The sequence below is a fragment of the Suricata suricatta genome, chromosome 3, assembly GCF_006229205.1.
Source record: "Suricata suricatta isolate VVHF042 chromosome 3, meerkat_22Aug2017_6uvM2_HiC, whole genome shotgun sequence".
NCBI classification, from domain to species: Eukaryota; Metazoa; Chordata; class Mammalia; order Carnivora; family Herpestidae; genus Suricata; species Suricata suricatta.
The window spans coordinates 165,280,454-165,299,123 of NC_043702.1; the positions used below are offsets into that span (position 1 = coordinate 165,280,454).

The following is an 18,670-nucleotide window of genomic DNA, read 5'->3' on the forward strand; positions in this document are numbered from 1 at the left end:
TAAAATTTTTTTAGTGTTTAGTTATTTTTAAGAGAGAGACAGGGGTGCCTGGATGGCTCAGTCAGTTGAGCACCCAACTTCAGCTCAGACCATGATCTTACTGCTTGTGGGTTCAAGCCCTGCATCAGGCTCTGTGCTGACAGCTCAGAGCCTGGGGCCTGCCTTGGATGCTGTGTCTCCCCTTCTTTCTTCCCTTCCCTTGCTAGTGCTCTGTCTCTCTCTGTTTCTCAATAGTAAATAAATGTTAACCAAAAAAAAATTTTTTTTAAAAAGAGAGAGACAGAGTGAGAGCAGGGGAGGAGCAGAGAGAGAGGGAGACACAGAATCCGAAGCAGGTTCTGAGCCGTCAGCACAGAGCCCAGAGTGGGGTTGGAACTCACAAGCAGTGAGATCATGACCTGAGCTGAAGCCACCACTTAACTGACTGAGCCCCCCAGACACCCCTAAATAAATAAATATTAAAAATAAATTTTAATAAAAAATAATATCTTTAAATAAATTCATAAGGAGGTATACTTTACTTATAAATCATTTGCCTCTTATCAAAGAAATAAAGAAATGAACATTTATGAAGCTTTTCATGTGTGTCTGCTCTGCTATGTTGGGTGATTATTAGCCTGTCAGATGGGGAAGGTGGTTAGGGGGCTGAGGTCTCCTGACCATCACCACCCATGATGCAGAGATGGCTGCTTCTTCTTCCTTCCCCCATGTAGAGGCGCCCTAGCTGCTGCTTCCTGAGTGGGTCAGACACTTAATCTTGATTTCAGATGCCACTCTGAGACCTGCTAGCCTCGCTGGGTTTTTTTGTTTTTTTATTTCTTCCTCTGCGTATCCAGTTGCTTTTGTCCTCCACTCTTCTTCCCAGAAGCACAAGGTTACTTTCTAAACTGGGCCACTGCTTTCAACAATGTGCTTAAGGAAAGGTCAGTTTCCAAGTGGGGATGGCCATCCTGACAAACGGTCCTGCTTGACCTGAACGCACCCTTCAGTATGCAATCTACATGCAATGTCAGCCTTTATCAATCTGTATGCAGTATCACGCTAAATGCGTAATATCAGAACTGCATATGCAATAGGACAGTAATTTATTTGCCCAAGAGATCATAACAGTTCCTACCTCATAGACTTTTGTAAAAATTCAATGAAATAATGCAGGTAAAGGACCTACAACAGCACCCAGAACATAGCAAGCATTTTCCCAAATGTCCGATCTTGTTGTCAACCATTTCCTTTTATTTTTATGTTTTATTATTTTTTAATGGTTATTTATTTTTGAGAGAGAGAGAGAGAGAGAGACAGAACACAAGTGGGGAAGGAGCAGAAAGAGAGAGGGAGACACAGATCCAAAGCAGGCTCCAGGGCTCTGTCAGCCCTGAGCCCGACATGGGGCTCAAACCCACGAACTGTGAGATCATGACCTGAGCCTAAGTTGGACGCCTAATCAACCGAGCCATGCAGGAGCCCCAGAGCACATTTCCTTTTAAACAGACAGTTGATGGTCTGGGGTCTCTCAGGCTTCCTTCAGCAGTCCCAGCCCACCCAATTTCTTCCCCACCCCCACCCAGCTTTTCTCTTCTTCCTCCTTCAACACTCTTTCCATTAATGGCAGCGGCACTTGTAGGAATAGAATTAAGAATTCATAGCAAACCCTTTGAGCACTAATTATAATCACTTCCTGGACATCGATAAACACAAAAGAATTCTGGGGGGAAAAGCATTTGGTGGCCTGCTCCAGCACTCTCCTCACCGGCTGTCACATGTGTCACTCTGAGCTGTGGCTAGAAATGTAGATGTGGGGATCTGTGCTGTCATTCTGAAGCCGAGACCCCTGTTTGTTAACGCTGACCCAGTTGTGATGTCAGGAAGAAAAGCTGGCAAAATTTAGGTTCCTATGTCATAAACACCTACTTAGGACACCTGGCAAAAAGAGAAAAACACAGTGATTGTCTTTAAGATCCCAAAAGTGAGTAATTTATCACCGCATAAACATAGTTAAAGGGAAATTGACTCCGTAGCATAAAGCAGTAAAATAGAAACCTGCAGACCAAGAACAGAAGACTCTCAGGTTAAAATTATGGGCTTCAGGGAGGTCTGCAGAGTGAGTTTAAAATAAATGTATAATTATGGAAACGGCCACGGCTCTCACAGGACCCTTAGCCTCCCAATGAGCCATGTGATGCTAGAACAAAATCAAACAGACCAATGGAAAGGACCCTGCTCTGCACAAGGATCACTGTTGATTTTCCTGGCCCAACACAGGGAGCCCCCAGGTGACTCACTCGCTGCTTTTGTGTGGGGAAGAACACTAGCGCACCCCGCAGCTTCTGCTCTTGACTGAACAGATGCTACACGGTCCTCCCAAAAACTTCACCCCCAACGTAAAATGGTCAAGGTCCACCAGGAGCCTTTGGGCAGAGCCAAGGAGGGTTTTGATTTTCTCCTAAATGTTACTGCTTCTAGGAAGAAGCTTGAAAGAAAATGTGTATCTACATTTTGCTTAAAGAGGAAAAAAAATCTACAAAGAATGTAAATTACACCTACACCGACAATGAAGGGAGAAAATTTGATTTACTAAGTATTCTTTATCCTCAAGTTCTGGAGTTAGAAGTGGGGGGGGGGAGTTATACTGGGGCACTTCTAAATCTTCTGGTACTTTGTGAGGTTCCAGTGGGGAGGGGCTCAAGGAGAGCCCCCGTGGGAACAAAAGCTATATTTCCAGTGGCTCCGTTGGTCCTGGAAGATTCTATATTCCACAGAGACATTGGCTGTTTGAGGACTGATCTAAGCCACCAAGATAAATTACTTAAGCCTCAATACAATATTTTCATGTTTCTTTCCATAGATCAGGTCTCCTTATACTCATTCAAGAATCGCTCACTTAGAGAGTACCCACAAGTAGTGAGCAGTTAATAATATGAACGGATATGCGGATGGATGGATGGATAGATGGATGGATGGACTGGTGGGTGGATGGATAGGTGGATGTTAACATTAAAAACAGGACATAGATGCTCTGTGAGAATAGTTTGGTGGCAAATAATCCAGAATCCTGATTGTTAGATGGACTCAGGTAGTGGATTAGGGTAAGGCACTGTTGAACTGACATCGATGAGGGACTGAGTTCAGTAGGTTCTGGACGGTGTCACATATATTCAGAAAGTATGTTAGAGAGGGTGGCAGGGATGACTCCAAGAATGATGTGTATTTAAGCAAATACATTTGGTGATTTTTCAACTTCTCACAAAGAAAAGCTCGTGCAAAGGAGCTCTGTTTAATCACAGGCTATCTGGCTTCACCCACTTGTCATGGCCTGGGAGACAGAGCCATTGAGTTTCCATGGATGGGGTCTATTGTTTGTGACCCGACTCTCCTCTGGGGAAGGAGAAATCTGTGGAACCCAGGAAACTGGAGTCAGCAGAAGGTGGGATGGTCACTGATGAGTGTGTGGGGAGCAATCATTTTAGAATCCGGATCTCTAGAATGGAGACTTGACAAAGTCCCTGAACTTCAGCCCCAGGCCAGTTCCCACATTTAGGTTCCACATTTCCTTGGAAGCATGAGTGTCCTCTGGCTGCGGCATCTCTGAGCTGGGGCTTTGGTAAATGGGAAGGAAGGAGGCCATGGGGGCTTAGCTAGAGCTTCTAGAAGAGTAATAAGAGGAGCTCCTGGGTGGCTCAGTCGGTTGAGCATCTGGCTTCGGCTCAGGTCATGATCTGGTGGTTAGTGGGTTCGAGCCCTGCATCAGGCTCTGTGCTGACAGCTAGCTCAGAGCCTGGAGCCTGTCTTCAGATTCTGTGTCTCCCTCTCTCTCTGATCCTCCCACCCCCCACTCATGATCTCTCTCTCTCTCTCTCTCTCTCTCTCTCTCTCTCTCTCTCAAAAATAAATAAAACATTGAAAAAAATTAAAAACAAGAAGAGTAACAAGAATGACCACTCTCATTTATTAAGACCCTGTTACTCTATATTGGCTGCTGTGCTATGATTGGCTACATTGATAGTATGAATGATCACCTCCTCTAAGGAGGCTCTTGGTCTTGTTAGGTTTGCTAATGAGGAAACAAAGAATCAGAGTCATTCAAGGAGTTTCTTCAAGTACGCGGCAGCATCAAGACCCGAGGTTTTGACGCTACAGCCCATCCTTGTCTCGATTGCTCTATGCTTGGGGACCTACCACGTGATTCATGAAACATCCATAGCCAGGAATGGAGTGTGCCGAAAGAGTATGTGCCTCATTCATGTCATTGCACATCAGCTTATTCAAGGGAGCTTTTCTGACATAAGATTTGGCAAGAACAGAGGACTTAGATTAGTTTGGGAACATTTGGGTGGCTCAGTCGGTTAAGCATCCAAGGTCTGCCAGGCCATGATATCACAGTTGATAGGTTTGAGCCCCACACTAGGCTCTGTGCTGTCAATTAAGGACCGGCTACAGATCCTCTGTCCCCCCCCCCTCTCTATCCCTCCTCCACTTGTGCACATGTGCTCTTTCTTTCAAAAATAAATAAACATTAAAACAATTTTTAATTAGATTATCTTGAAGGGGAGTCTGTAACCAGATTCTTGCTGTAAGTCCTTGAAAACAGGAGGACTGCTCCAGCGGCCCGTCCTTGCGAAGGAGAACGTGAGCCGGCCCCTTCTCCTCTCTGAGCTTCTGTTCAAAAAATGAACCAAAGAGGCAGAAGAAGTTTACAGTTCTCAGAAGAGGCAATGTTCTTTCCCAACCTCCTCTGTTGTCTGCCCTGCCTCCTAAACAAATACTACCCTAAATATTTGAAATAGTCACCTTCCAAGAATGTGCCTGGTATATTCAAAACAGGACATGCTCCTGAAATGGTAAGTCCACACAACTTCAAGAGCCCTATAGGTTTTGGATTTTCTCTGCATGCTTGGCCCATTGTCCTTGGTGTTTTTCTGATACCAGTTCATTTGTTTTCTGGTTTTCCCCCTGGGCCGGGTGCCTCCTTGTAACACTGCGCAATTAACAACTGTTAGCTTGGACTCGTGGCATGCGTGGCTGGCTTGCATGGACAGAATTCTTGAATTCCAGGTTTGGGCCTATGCCACGCATTACATCTATCTTATTAGTGATGGTGCAATCAATACAAACAAGCTTCAGGGGCCCTCGGCTCCAGGTAAAGCATGCCAGCAGAAATCAATGAAGTGTTGAGGATCACGCAACCTCCCATATGCTGATCCTCTGTAATTCTGGTTCTAGTTACTGGAGCCCTCCCACAGGCTCCAGGACTCAGTTTAGAAATCTCCCGGCCTTTCCCAACTTAGCTCATAATGATCTCATACAACTATTTGGACTTCTCAGAAGAGACGCTGGAACAATGGGGGCTACGTTATTCTTACCATTGACTGAATCTGGACGACATCCAGTTCGACAGTCCGAGTCGGGTCAAGTCTCTCCCAAAGTCATCTCTGGAGTGCACAGGCATCAGAAGCAAGCCCTTGCTAAACATGCAGAGGCCTCTCTGCACCTACTATTCATTCAGACTTTCTTCAGTCTGTACCCAGGAATCTGAATTTTTAAACAATCTTCCCATCGATTTGTGCCCTTGCATGAAACAGATGACACACTCAAATTAGGCTAATTTGAGGTGCATATAATAGAGGGACCACTCTCAGGGTGCCTGGGTGACTCAGTCAGTTAAGCATCTGACTTCAGCTCTGTTCACAATCTTGCAGTTCTTGAGTTGGGCCAAGAGCTCAGAGCCTGGAGTGCGCTTTGGATTCTGTGTCTCCCTCTTTCTCTGCCCCTCCCCTGCTCATGCTGTCTGTCTGTTTCTCAAAAACAAATAATCATTAAAAATGAATTTAAAATAAATTTCTCAAAGATCAAAGAGGTAGGCTCTGGTTTATAAGAACACCGGCTCAGGTATGCAGGGCTTGGGTAGGGAGGGGATGCTGGAAACCTGAGCAGACGGATGGATGGGGAAGACTACCAGACAGGATATTTTTGGGATTCACCTAAAAAAGAGATCCAAGAGAATAAAAACCCCAACCTCTCCTGGCTCATGACCTCTCCCTAGGACTCCTCAGAGGTGAGCACACAGCTTAGCCCCCAGGGCACGGGCAGGGTAAAGATGGCGGTAAATCTAGGAGGTTGGGCAAAAGAAGGCTGCCCAGCACTGGCTCAAGCTCACTGAAACTTGAGACGGAAGTAAACTTTCACCCTGTCACTGTCAAATAAATCAAGGTCAGCCTCAGTTCCTTAAAAAGTGAGACACAAAGAGGGAAAGAAGATGAACAGGAAGAAAATGAAAACCCAACTCTCGGACATCTGGGAAATGCAGATTCAAAAAAGAAGTAGGCAGTCAGAGGGGTCTGAGCAAATCTAGACTTCATCCCTGAGCTCTGCGAGTTATATTTTCACCTGCCCCCCCAACCTGGCAGGCTCCCCAGAGTCCCCAGCCCAACACCAGCCTTTGCTGGTAGTTTGGGGAAGATTTTGTGTGTTTCAGTGCTTCCTCTCATAACCATTATCCCTACAAGTGACTTCCCGGGCTTATGGGCACTTTCCTAATGACTCATTTGACCAGTCCCAGAGTTCTGTTACTATTTACTATCAAAGGTGTGACCCTGAACAAGAAAGGGGCAGCCAGAGTGACTGGTGGAAGACCACAGCAGGGGACCCGAAGGATCCAAGAGAAAGCTCCTTTCAACATTTATTTTTAAAACTTTATTAAAAAGCTAGGCCAAATTTAAGATTACCTAACTGGTCTCCAAGTCTTGTGTCTCCAGACTAGGAAATGCTGCCAGGCCCCTAAAAGTGTCATTTGTCTCTTGGGTATCTTAGTGGTTAATGTAGCAGAACTTGTCCTAATCCACCCTTTCTTTTTTTTTTTTTTCAATAAGAAAAACCTAGGATCATTTTTTTCCTGTTTGATGACATATTTTGCCCTTAAACTATATTTTCTTTGGCTAGAAATTCCTCTCACAGCTACACTTGGCCATGTTCCAGGATCCTTCTTGTTCCTCCAGAGTCCTTATAAAGCCAAGGAGTGCAGCTCAAGTCTCACTGGGGAGAATGAAAGCAAAGCATAAAATCCATTGACTTTTCCTCTCTGCTTTTCATGGAAAATGATATCTGAATTTTACTCGGTCCTCCACATCTTAAAATCCATGCCGTTGTCCATCCAAATGCACAAGCATTTCATCAAAAAGAATCAAATCCACAGAGAAGGAATAACAAACAATAATAGTTGCCATTTAGTGAGGACATATGACATGCCTGACAGTCTCAATATATTTTATTCGGGGTCAATTTATGGTCTCCTCCTAATGACACAATGAAGCAGGTACTACTGAGATCATCACTTTTCAAATGTGGAAACTGAGGCCCAGAGTGGTGAAATCACTTGTCTCACATCACCTTGCTGGCACATCTTGGAGCCGGGATGAAAACTAAGGCAGTCTGACTTCAGGCCTGTACCCTTAACCACAAAAGCATGCTTCCTCCCTGAGGAAGTACTTAAGCTTATCACTTTGCTTCCATTCATTAATGTTCCTTGGTGAACATTCAGAGAGTGCCGGACACTGGTGGTACAAAGCTGGAGAGTTCGATTCTCTCTTTAAGCAGGAACATCACGGGCCTACAGGGTAGAAGCCAAGAGTGATGTGTCATTGCAGCACATGAAAAAAGCACATCTGGGGACATGAGTAAAGAACCATGGAAAAAGAGAAAGGAAAGCGACCATCTCTCTAGGGAGGTTGTGGCCAACTTCATGGAGGACATGACATTGACGCCTGCTGAAGAACAGGTACTGAGTAGATGTTTGGTGAATGAATGCATAGCATTCAGGGCTCATCGGGCAGAAAAGATGCTAAATGAAGCAAACATCAAAGGCAGAAGGTGGGTCCTGACTCTGTTTTTCATTTGGGAACTTAGTAAGTGTGTGTGGCATGTGCAGGTTGGGTAAGACCGGGGGTTCCTGAGATCTAACTTTCCCAAGCGTCCTGAGCAGCTGTGTGCTGGATTCCGGGCCTCCATGTATCTGGAAGGCTGGCTCACTGGGGTGGAACAGGGCAGAGTAATCAGCCAGGGCAGAAGGTGACTGCACGGGTGTCATGGCCACACTGAGGCATTTCTAGCAAGAGTTGAGGGGAGGCCAAGTCAGCCCTAGAGCCTCTGTGAGCCCAAAGAGGAAGATGATGAGGAATTAGACCCCAGTAGTTGTAGATAACACACGGGAGAAATATTTTCTCTGCAGGTTCTGGTCACAATGAGTGTGTCGGCACCCCCACTGCTCCAAGACCATGAAGCCAATCCTTCCTGAGCTTGGAAGGCTCATTTCAATCAGAACTGCCAAATCCACTCTGAATGTTTGGCCTCAATATTAGAAAAGACTCTTTTTCATTCATTTGGTAACGACCAAGATGGATTTCCAGTCGGGATGTTTTGGTGGGGATTCTGCTCAGTGGCAGGGACCTGGAGCACAGGGCATCCCAAGAGCCCTTCTGAACTCACATTCAGCGACCCCATGAGGATCTCCAAGGGTCCCCACCAGGGACCCAGACCTAGCTGTGCCATCATAGACCGCTGGCTGCACCAGCCAAATTCATGGATCTTTCTTGGATGTGTTGCCGCTCACTCACCTGGCACAGATAACCCATAGCTGTGAGGCTGGACACACCACGTGCCTGGTACCAGCCAAGATGGGTGATGCTGTTAGCCTCATCCCAGGCCATCGGCGTGCTGACTACGGGCCTGCTGACAAGATAGGGGCACGTGCCACTCATTTCTCCTTTCTTCCCTCCTCCTGCCCCAGGATCCTTAGCCAAGTTTCCAGCCTTGGAAATCTGACCTTGCCTTGTAAAGGATCTTCAAGTTGTGGGGGTACAGCTGCAGACTGAATCCACAGCCTCCACCCAGAGGACTCTTGTCCTAAAACTCCCTCAGAGCACGAACGAGGAGCTCTCATTCATCAAACTGGGTATGATTCAAAGCTTTGCTGAGGCACAACTTTGTCTCCTCTTCCTGTTTCTTTCTGCCAGTTAACCTGTTTCCAAAGCCTTAGGAAAGAAAGGTAAAGGAGGAATTTAAGAATGGAACAAATGGTGGTGCCTGGGTCAGTTGAGCATCCAACTTCAGCTCAGGTCATGATCTCATGGTTCATGGGTTTGAGCCCCACGTTGGGCTCTATGCTGACAGCTCAGAGCCTGGAACATGCTTTGGATTCTGTGTCTCTTTCTCTATCTGGCCCTCTCCTGCTCTCTCTCTCTCAAAAATAAATAAACATTAAAAAATTAAATTTATTTTAAAAGAACGGAATAAATGATTTCTCCTGCCAGGCAAGTAGACTGTGAGTTTGGTGTATATTGTAAGTACTTAGGAGCAGGGACCCACGCAGGACTGTGACAGCCATCATCATGTGACTTGCAGGTTCAATGACAGAACAAAAATCTGCTTAGCTCAGCTGCCCTGCTCGGGTCTCTCGATTTTCTCTGTGAGCATCAGATCTCTCTGTCAGGAAGGTGAATTAATTATTAAAAGTTCTGGTCGAGGCTGATGGCCTGAAGGACACACAATACTACCTCACATTCATGTGGGATGGAGCTAGAGGCCTCTGTGACCCTCCCCAGTACTATTATGACATCATTTACCCCCTAGAATGTGGAGAAGCATAGCTCAAATTAAAGTGACCTTTTTTGACCCCTAAGAGGGATTAAAGTAGAAAAGAGCCACAGTGAGCTAAGAGGCCTATGCCAGATCGTGGTCTCTGTGCCGTGAGGTGGTGATCCAGCAAATCACATGTTATACCACGTTGTGGACATTGGGGTCAGGGTGGCTGGAGCAAACATGCATGAGCATGTGCATGTGAGTGCTTGGAAGCAGGTGGAGAGGCAGGACGAGGAAGAGGAGGAGGCAGAGGATGTACTGCTAGAGGTTGGAGTCAGGTGTTGAAATAAGCAAGGTGGCCAAATGGATGGTCAACTCAGAGAGTTACCGACTGAGTCTCAGCCCTGCCATTTGCCACCCAGCTGGCCTTGGCCACTTTTGACCCTCCTTCCCTTTGCCTATAAAGTGAGATAATGATGTTAAACTTGCTAAGCGAGGAGATGGTATATACACCTGCCTCACAGAATTCTCATGACACAGTACATCATTGGTGAAGGTAAACTATTACTGGGAGAGACAACTAACCCAACAGTGGATGAGCAAGCCAGGTCAGAAAAGTGTATGAACAGTGAAAACTGCAGATCAAAACCCCACGTGCGGGGTGCCTGGGGGGCTCAGTCTGTTAAGCAGTCGACTTCAGCTCAGGTCATGGTCTCACAGTTCATGGGTTTGAGCCTCGTGTCAAGCTCTGTGCTGACAACTCAGAGCCTGGAGCCTGCTTCACATTCTGTGTCTCCTTCTCTCTCTGCCCCTCCCTCACTGACACTCTGTGTGTCTCTCTCTCAAAAATAAATAAAAAATTTAAAAAATTAAAATTAAAAAAAACCCCACATACTTCTAAATATGGAACCGTGTCTGTATTCCATTTTGTGGTGCACGAACACTCACCTGTGTCGATTAATTTTTCGCCAAAGCAACCCTCTGAAGAAGTTACTGGTTCCTTTGTAGAGATAAGGAAACTGAGGCCCAAGGCCACACAGTTAGCAAGTCCAAGACTGGACTCCAAGTTCTGTGCATCTTTGTGGTGCAAGACACCTTTAGTGGTGTGGTGACAGGTCACAAATGTGTCCGCCAAGCAGCATCGTCTGTGTGATACTAAAAACATCAGCTAAAAGATAAAACATAAAGGTTTTGTGTTAACTGTGGAATGTCTAGAAACCATTCATTCATTTATTCACTCAAGGAATATTTCTTAAGCACCTACTCTGTGCTGTGTCCAGATGCTGAGAATATATGAATGAATAAACCAAACAAAGATCCGCATCCTGGAGAGGCAGGTAGTAAACAATAGTATCACTGATATGTAAAGTACGTAGTATATAAAAGAGTGAAAAGTGCCTTGTAAAGAGGAGAACTGAGCAGAGCAGGGAGGACCCAGACTGCAAGAGATGGGTGGTTGTGGTTTAAAATCAGTTATTCTGGGTAGATCTCATTGAGAACAATGTATAAAGGAGAGGGGCCAGGGAGAGACTGAATATGTGGAGGCAGAGGGCAGGTGAGAGCCAAGGCCCCAACGTGAGAAAGTGCCCAGCATGTTGGAGAAACCATCAGCACACAGGGCGCAGCGCTAGGTCTCTACGGACTGACTGATGATTGATTGATGAGGATGGACAGTCATCAGCCCATGAACTCAGTTTTCTGCAAGGCTTCATTCAAGATTCCAAGGGCCCTGCATTCATATATTCACATAACTAAAACTATGAGCTAGTAAATTGGATGAGATAATATTATTCCAATTTTAGGAAGGATTCTTCTTTAGCAAAGAGATCTTTAAAAAAATATTTTTTAGTGTTTATTTATTTTTGAGAGAGACAGAAAGAGTGTGAGTTGGAGGGTGCAGAGTGGGTGACAAAGAGAGGAAGACATGGGATCTGAATCAGGCTCCTGGTTTCAGGCTCTGTGCTGAAAGCTCAGAGCCTGACACAGGATTCAAACCCACAAATTGTGAGATCATGACCTGAGCCAACAGGGGACGCTTAATTGACTGAGCTACCCAGGCGACCCACAGGGATCTTGTAAATAGTGAATTGTTCTCTCATACTTAAAATAATATTGTCTCTGAAGGTTCCATTGATGTCTGACTTTGCAAGAATGAGTCTGCTGTGTGGAGGGGGTCCTGCATCTAGGCATCTCTGTAATCGCACTTGGGCATTCTGCCTACCTGGTAATACATTCCATCATGGTGGGCCATGTGTCCACTCTCTTTACCCAGACACTGAAGTTTTCCTATCACCTGATGCCTCTTACCTCTGCATTCTTATCTCCTTTTGTACAGCCCTCATTCCCAGTCAAGCTAGAAACCCTTCCATTATCTGCTGTAGAAAGAAAATGTCTTCTCTGCATAGATGTTTGTATGTAATGATGAACTATACAATGAAATCAGGACCTACAACTGATTTTCCAATGGCTTTAACCTGATGTAAAAAGAAAAAAATTCTCTGTGGCAAATAAATTATACTCTGGCCATATCCAGACAGATGCCTTTCCTGGTGTTTCCTATGTCCCCTTTCCTTGGCTTTCCCACTGCTGTACAATCACTGTAGGCAAGCCAAGAGAAGTCTAGACTTTACTAGACCTTGAAAAGTAGAAAGTAGGAAAGAAATGAGCCAGAATATCCCTTCACTGGGCCTTTGGCGAGCAGCACGTCTCAGGATTGTTGAGCAAGCCCAGTTCATGTAGGGGCTGTCACCCTCCTGAAGGAGGACATGGGTAGTGACAGTGGTGTGAAGTATAAAGGAGAGCAAAGCCCCTTCAGGGTGGCCTGACTGGCCATACTGTCCATTCTCTCCCCCCACTTCCTGTCAACCACCATGTTGACAGGCTTTTGTGTAGAGGAGAGGAAGAGAGTATGGATATGGTGTGAGGGAAATCTGGAAGAGGGAAGAGGGGAGGGGACCTCGAGGGTGTCAGGCTAAGCAAAATAAGTCAGGCAGAGAAGGACAGATACCACATGTTTTCACTCATAAGTAGAACAGGAGAAACATAACAGAGAACCATGGGGGGAGGGGAAGGGGGATATATAGTTGGGGAGAAGGAGAGGGGCAAATCATGAGAGACTCTTGAATATGGAAAACAAACTGAGGGCTTAAGGGGGAGGGGGAAAGCGAAGGGGGGGATGGGCATGGAGGAGGGCACTTGTGGGGAAGAGCACTGGGTACCAACTTGACAATAAATAAATAAATAGACTTCTTCTTTCAAAATCTCTGGGTTCCACCTTCCAATTCACCTGAGGCAAATCAGACACTTCAAATAATCACTCTAGATACCTGTGAAAATTAAACAGAAAGTAATTTAGCATGTGCTACGCATTTCATATGCATTATTTCATTTAATAAATATTTACTTCACATCTGTTATTTATATCATCCCCTCAGCGACCCTATGAAATCAGTATCATTGTTAAATTCATTTTGCAAATGAGGACAGGGAGGCAGAGAGAGGGTTCGGTGACTTGCCTAAGGTTGCCTCCATTGTGGTAGTGTTGAAATTCAAACGCTGGCTGACTCCAAATTCTGTCAGTTAAATATTATATTCATTGGATTTTAACAAACAGTTTGAATCATGGGATTTTAACAAATGGATTAAAAAGTGGGTAATTTGTTGTATTTGACACAAGTCTTAAGCCTGATTTCTCTTACATGTACAGCCCCTGGGTTCACTTCCCAATTTTTGCGTGCTGGTAATCCAGTGTGCCGAGACACCAGGTCACCAACACATTGGTTAATAGCGATTGATATTAACTGGGAGTGCTGGTTACTCATTTGTCTGCAGAAGAAAAAAATGAATATTAAAGTCTGCAAATGGTACAGAAACAATTTTCAGGGAAAACTTCTTAAATATTTTAATGTTTATTTTTGAGAGAGAGAGAGTGAGCAGGGGAGGGGCAGAGAGAGAAGGAGACACAGAATCTGAAGCAGGGTCCAGGCTCTGAGCTGTCAGCACAGAGTCCAACGCAGGGCTCGAACTCACCAACCTGAGTTCATGACCTGAGCCAAAGTCAGATGATTAGCTTACTGAGCCACCCAGGTACCTTCCCCCATGGAAAATACTTTTGAGGTGAAAGCTACTGCTGACCATGGTTACAGTCGATAAAATTCTAGGACGTCCCTCCTTTATTTTTGTCCCTCTTATCTCCCAGCGTGGGTGCCTGCTAACTGATCACTGAAGAAGATTCTGGCCAATAATCCACTTTGCAAACTGCAAGTTTCTAATAGCAGGATTCTTCATGTTTGATATTATGGTACACAATATGTTTACTTGCCATCTTTTTTAGACTTGACTCCGTCTTTTACTTTCCCCTTATACGTGTATTTCAATCTTAGAGGATGAAAAGTTGGAATGAAATAACATCTACGTTTGAGTCTTGATTCCCCGCTATCTTCAAATGGATAACCATAGCAGTAATGGCAGCAATACCAGCAACCGCTAGAAGGTTCTACGCGATGAAGTAAACAGCAGAAGACAGACAAATGCACATTCAAATCAACCATGAGAAGGAAAAGACTGGGGAACAGTAATCCATACAATAACTTAGACATGGACTTAGAAAACCTTTGCTTTTCAATTTCAGTGTCATTAAAGTTAGATTACAAAGAAGGGGTAGCCTTAAAAGTGTGCTGCTTGGACTTCCTTACAGATCTACTGATCCTGGAAAAGTGGGGAGGAGACAGCTAGGAAACGGGAGCACAGGAGGTTGAACCTCAGAATCAAGTCCATTATCCCAGAAAGTAGTTGACTCTCACACTGATCCTGTCAAGAAAGTCACTCTCAGTAGCAGCCATGTTGCTCATGTGAAAACAGAGGAAACAACATGTGTGTGTATGTGCACAGTCCCTGGTTAAGCAGAAGAGAACAATGTTCCCTATTTTCTTCTCTACTGGGGATGGTGTTGAGACCAGAGTAAAAGAAAATTGCTTACATTCAATAGTTTTGTACATTCAACTAAGATTGTGTGGTTCTGTAAGGACAAGAAATAATCCTGGATTTATGAGATGTAGAGAAAAGGAAGTAGAGTTTTACATGCACATACCCAAGCATGTGCACACGCTTCTGCAGACACATGCACGTGTGCAAGCCCCTAGCCTTGATCTCACCTGTCCCTGTGCTTAGCCATTTCCACCTATGTGAGGCATATATGCAGATGAAATAAGAAGAGAAAATATGAGTGAAACAAGTAGTTGGTGCCTTGGGGGAAGTGCTTATGTGATCTCCACTTTCCCTATTGCTGTCCATCTACTCAGAGCTTTATAAGACATGATGAGAAACTCCAAACCTGTAACCGTGAAAGAAATGACCTGTTGACATGGAATTTCCTGCCTGAAAACGTCTAGTCCACATCTTAACACCCCACAAAGCTATTTTGTACAAATACAAGTCTTTCTCTGTTTCAGCTTTACTCCAGGATGGCCTTTGCTGGCTTTCTTGGGATTTCTAGAACATGAGCCTCTCTAGTAAAGAGGAAAGTTATCTTTTTCATGCTTATTTATTTATTTTGAAAAGTGGGGGAAGAGGGGCAGAGGCAGAGAGAGAGAATCCCAAGCAGGCTCCGTGCTGTCAGCACAAAGCCCAACGCACGGCTAGGTCTGGCAGCTGTGAGATCACGACCTGAGCCGAGATCAGAGTCGGATGCTCAGCCAACTGAGCCACCCAGGCTCCCAGGGAGAAAATGATTTATTTATTTATTTATTTATTTATTTATTTATTTATTTTAACATTTATTTATTTATTTTTGAGAGACAGAGAGACAGAGCACGAGCAGGGGAGGGCAGAGAAAGAGGGAGACACAGAATCCAAAGCAGACTCCAGGCTCCAAGCTGTCAGCCCAGAGCCCGACGCGGGGCTCGAACTCATGAACCACAAGATCATGAACTGAGCCAAACTTGGACACCTAACCAACTGAGCCACCCAAGCGCCTCTAGTTATTTTTTAAAAGTCAGCTTTGTCAAGGTATAATTGGTGCCTAATAAAGCCCAGTGTACAATTCCGGGAGTTTGGCAAATGTAGACAGTTGCGTCACCATCGCTACAATCAAGTTATAAAACCGCCTCTTTACTCCCAGAACTTTTCCCATGCCTGTTTGCAGTAACTCCCCTCACTAGCTCCGGTCTTTGAGAAGTGCCAATCTTCCTGTCACCACAGTCTGCCTCCGGAGAATTTCAAATAAATGCCGTCAAACGATAAGTGGCCTTTCAGTCCGGCTTCTTTCTCCTGGAAAGTACTTGTGCGATTCTTCCATGTTGCTGCACAAAGCACTGTCATTCCCGTCCTTGCTGACTGGTGTTCCACTGTGTGGACATGCTAGCCTGGGTTCACCCACAACATGAGCCATTCAAGTGGTTTCCAGTTTTTGGCTAGGATGAATAAAGTTGCTACAGGCATGTGTAATTTTATGAACATGTTTTTTTTCCTGTTTTTTAAATTTATTTTTGAGAGACAGAGAGAGACAGCATGAGCAGGGGAGGGTCAGAGAGAGGGAGACACAGAATCTGAAACAGGCTCCAGGCTCTGAGCTAGCCATCAGCACAGAGCCTGATGCAGGGCTGGAACCCATGAACTGTGAGATCATGACCTGAGCCAAAGCCAGACGCTCAACCGACTGAGCCACCCAGGCAACCTTATTGGGTTTTTTTTTTTTTAATGTTTAATTTTGAGAGAGAAAAGATCTTAAGCAAGGGAGGGCAGAGAGAGAGACAGGGACAAAGGATCCCAACCAGGCACTGTGCTGTCAGCAGCCAGCCCAATGCTGGGCTTGAACTCACGAACCATGAGATCGTGACTTGAAGCGAAATTGGATGCTCAACCGAGTTGCCCAGATGCCCCTGTACACATGTTTTTTAAATGAGATAATTCTATTACTAAATATTTTATTTTATCCTTTCTATTATAAATTTGGTTTTCTCATTCATTAAACGTTGTGATGGATCTTTGTGTATATGAATGCTGTTATTCTTTCCCATGTTAACTTTATATCTTGCTGCCCTGCTGAATCCTTTTATTGAGATTTTAAGTCATTAATTCTCTAAGATTTCTAGGTATATCACTATGTCTTCTGCAAGCAGAGATTATGTCTTCTTTCATATCCATCTGCCTGTGATGGTTTCCTCTATTCTGATTATGTTAGCTAACACTTCGAGAATGATGTTAGGTGGCCGTGGAGGCAGCAGACATCTTTTCCATGTCCCTTTTTGGGAATGTCCCTAGAATATCCCATTTATTAAGGTGCTAGCTTTAGGATGGAGATAGATATCTTTTATCATTTTAAGGAGATATTTTCTCAAGAGTTTTAATGAGGGGGGAGTTCTGGGTGGCTCAGTCAGTGGAGCATCTGATTCCTGATTTGGGCTCAGATCATGATCCCAGGGTCATGAGATAGAGCCCCACCTTGGGCTCCATGCTAAGTGTGGTACCTGCTTGAGATTCCCTCTGTGTCCCACTTCCCCTTCCGTGCGTGTATGTGCTCTCTCCCTCCCTCTCTAAAATAAATTTTTTAAAAAAGAGTCTTAATTAGAAAGGGATGTTGAATTTGCCAAAGAAATTTTAGCATCCTTAGAAACAATCCTGTGGATTGTTTCCCTTGTGCCTATTAATAGGATAAATTATATTAATATTAATACAGTTTCTAATATTTAATCTTTGAATTCCTGGCAAAAGCCCCAATTGTTCATGGTACACTATTTTTATTATTTTATTAATACGGTTTCACAGTGTGCTCACTAAAATTTTTAAAAGATTTTTCCACCAACATTCATAAGTCGTGTTAGTCTAGTCTGTAATTTTCATTTTCTTTTCTTTTTTTTTGGTGCCATTTTTTATCAGGCTTAGATATGTTATTCTTGCTTCATAAAAAGATTTTGAAAGTTTTCCTTCATTTTGTATGCTCTGAAGCAAGGCATGTGCCAGATAAAATGTATAGTTCTGACTCATTTAGTTATTTTTTACTTTAATGAGGTTATTTCATGGTAAATTTTCGCTGAGGATCACCAGACACACCCACCTAATCTGTTGCTGGGCTCAATGCACAGGTTTGGGCCAACTAGCATTGTTTTTACTGTTCAGGATAAGCTCTGAGTAGTAGAGATACACATGTAACTCAGAAGACTCTCTCTTCCTTCTCACATGACCTGGAGATCTACCTTCAGTTTTCTGACACCATTGTTTTACAAGAACCCGCATTAAGTCTCACCTGGTCTAACTAATGAGTTATATCATCTTGGGTTGTCGCTTAGCCTCCAGGGCCCTTTGCCAAGGCTCGAATAAAATACCATTCCTGAGGAAAACGTTGTAAACTGGAAAAATGTATGTACCGTCAGTTATTATTAAGGCTTATGTTGGGAAAACAGAGCTCTGGTCGCTATCACTTAGAGCTAGCTGTTTCACTTCTGTACATTTCAGTGTTTACCACTAGGTACATAGAAATAGTAGGTTGTTAGGATTAAACACAAGTAAGCAGCAGCACAACGCCTGACACAGAGTAAATACTCAAGAAAAGCCGGAAGTTGCAGTCGGTGCTGCTGTATCAATCCCCCACTGCCTGGTGAATGCCCAGGACGCTGCTCCCCTACACGGGCTGTTGGCTGGCGGTACTGGGGAAGCCAAGGGCAGAACCAAAAGGCCGAAACATGCACCCTTTCCTATTACTTGTGCATGCTCCAACTCACCTTCTCGAGATCTGCTTCCGGGGTGGCGAACACTTAAATCAGTGAGCAGGTGCAGGGAAAGAAAAGAAACACCAAGTGGTGCTCAAATATATCCCTTTGGGTACAGATGGTAACAAACGGGTATTTTTTAGAGCTTAGAAATAAACTCAGCCCATTCTCCATGCCTCCCCTTTTGCCCAAATTGGCCAGCTCTGCTTGTCTTTATAGGAACACACACACACACACACACACACACACACACACACACACGGCAGAGGATCTCTATCCTCTCTTCCTGCCTGGGGTGCAGAGACCCGCGGGGGGGAAGCCCCAGTCAACTGTGGCAGGAAGCAGCCCAGACTCTAAGGGGCAGGGAAGTGGAAAATACAGGAAGAAAAGGCAGCTAA

At 44.6% G+C, this 18,670-nt stretch overlaps 1 long non-coding RNA gene across 1 annotated transcript; it reads left to right on the plus strand.

Moving 5' to 3' along the window:
• Window positions 1-1,910: 1,910 nt before the first annotated feature.
• Window positions 1,911-14,223, plus strand: LOC115286833. Its single transcript, XR_003906309.1, has 2 exons — window positions 1,911-1,963; window positions 13,950-14,223. It is a non-coding gene; the product is annotated as an uncharacterized LOC115286833 (long non-coding RNA).
• The last annotated feature ends 4,447 nt before the right edge of the window (window positions 14,224-18,670 follow it).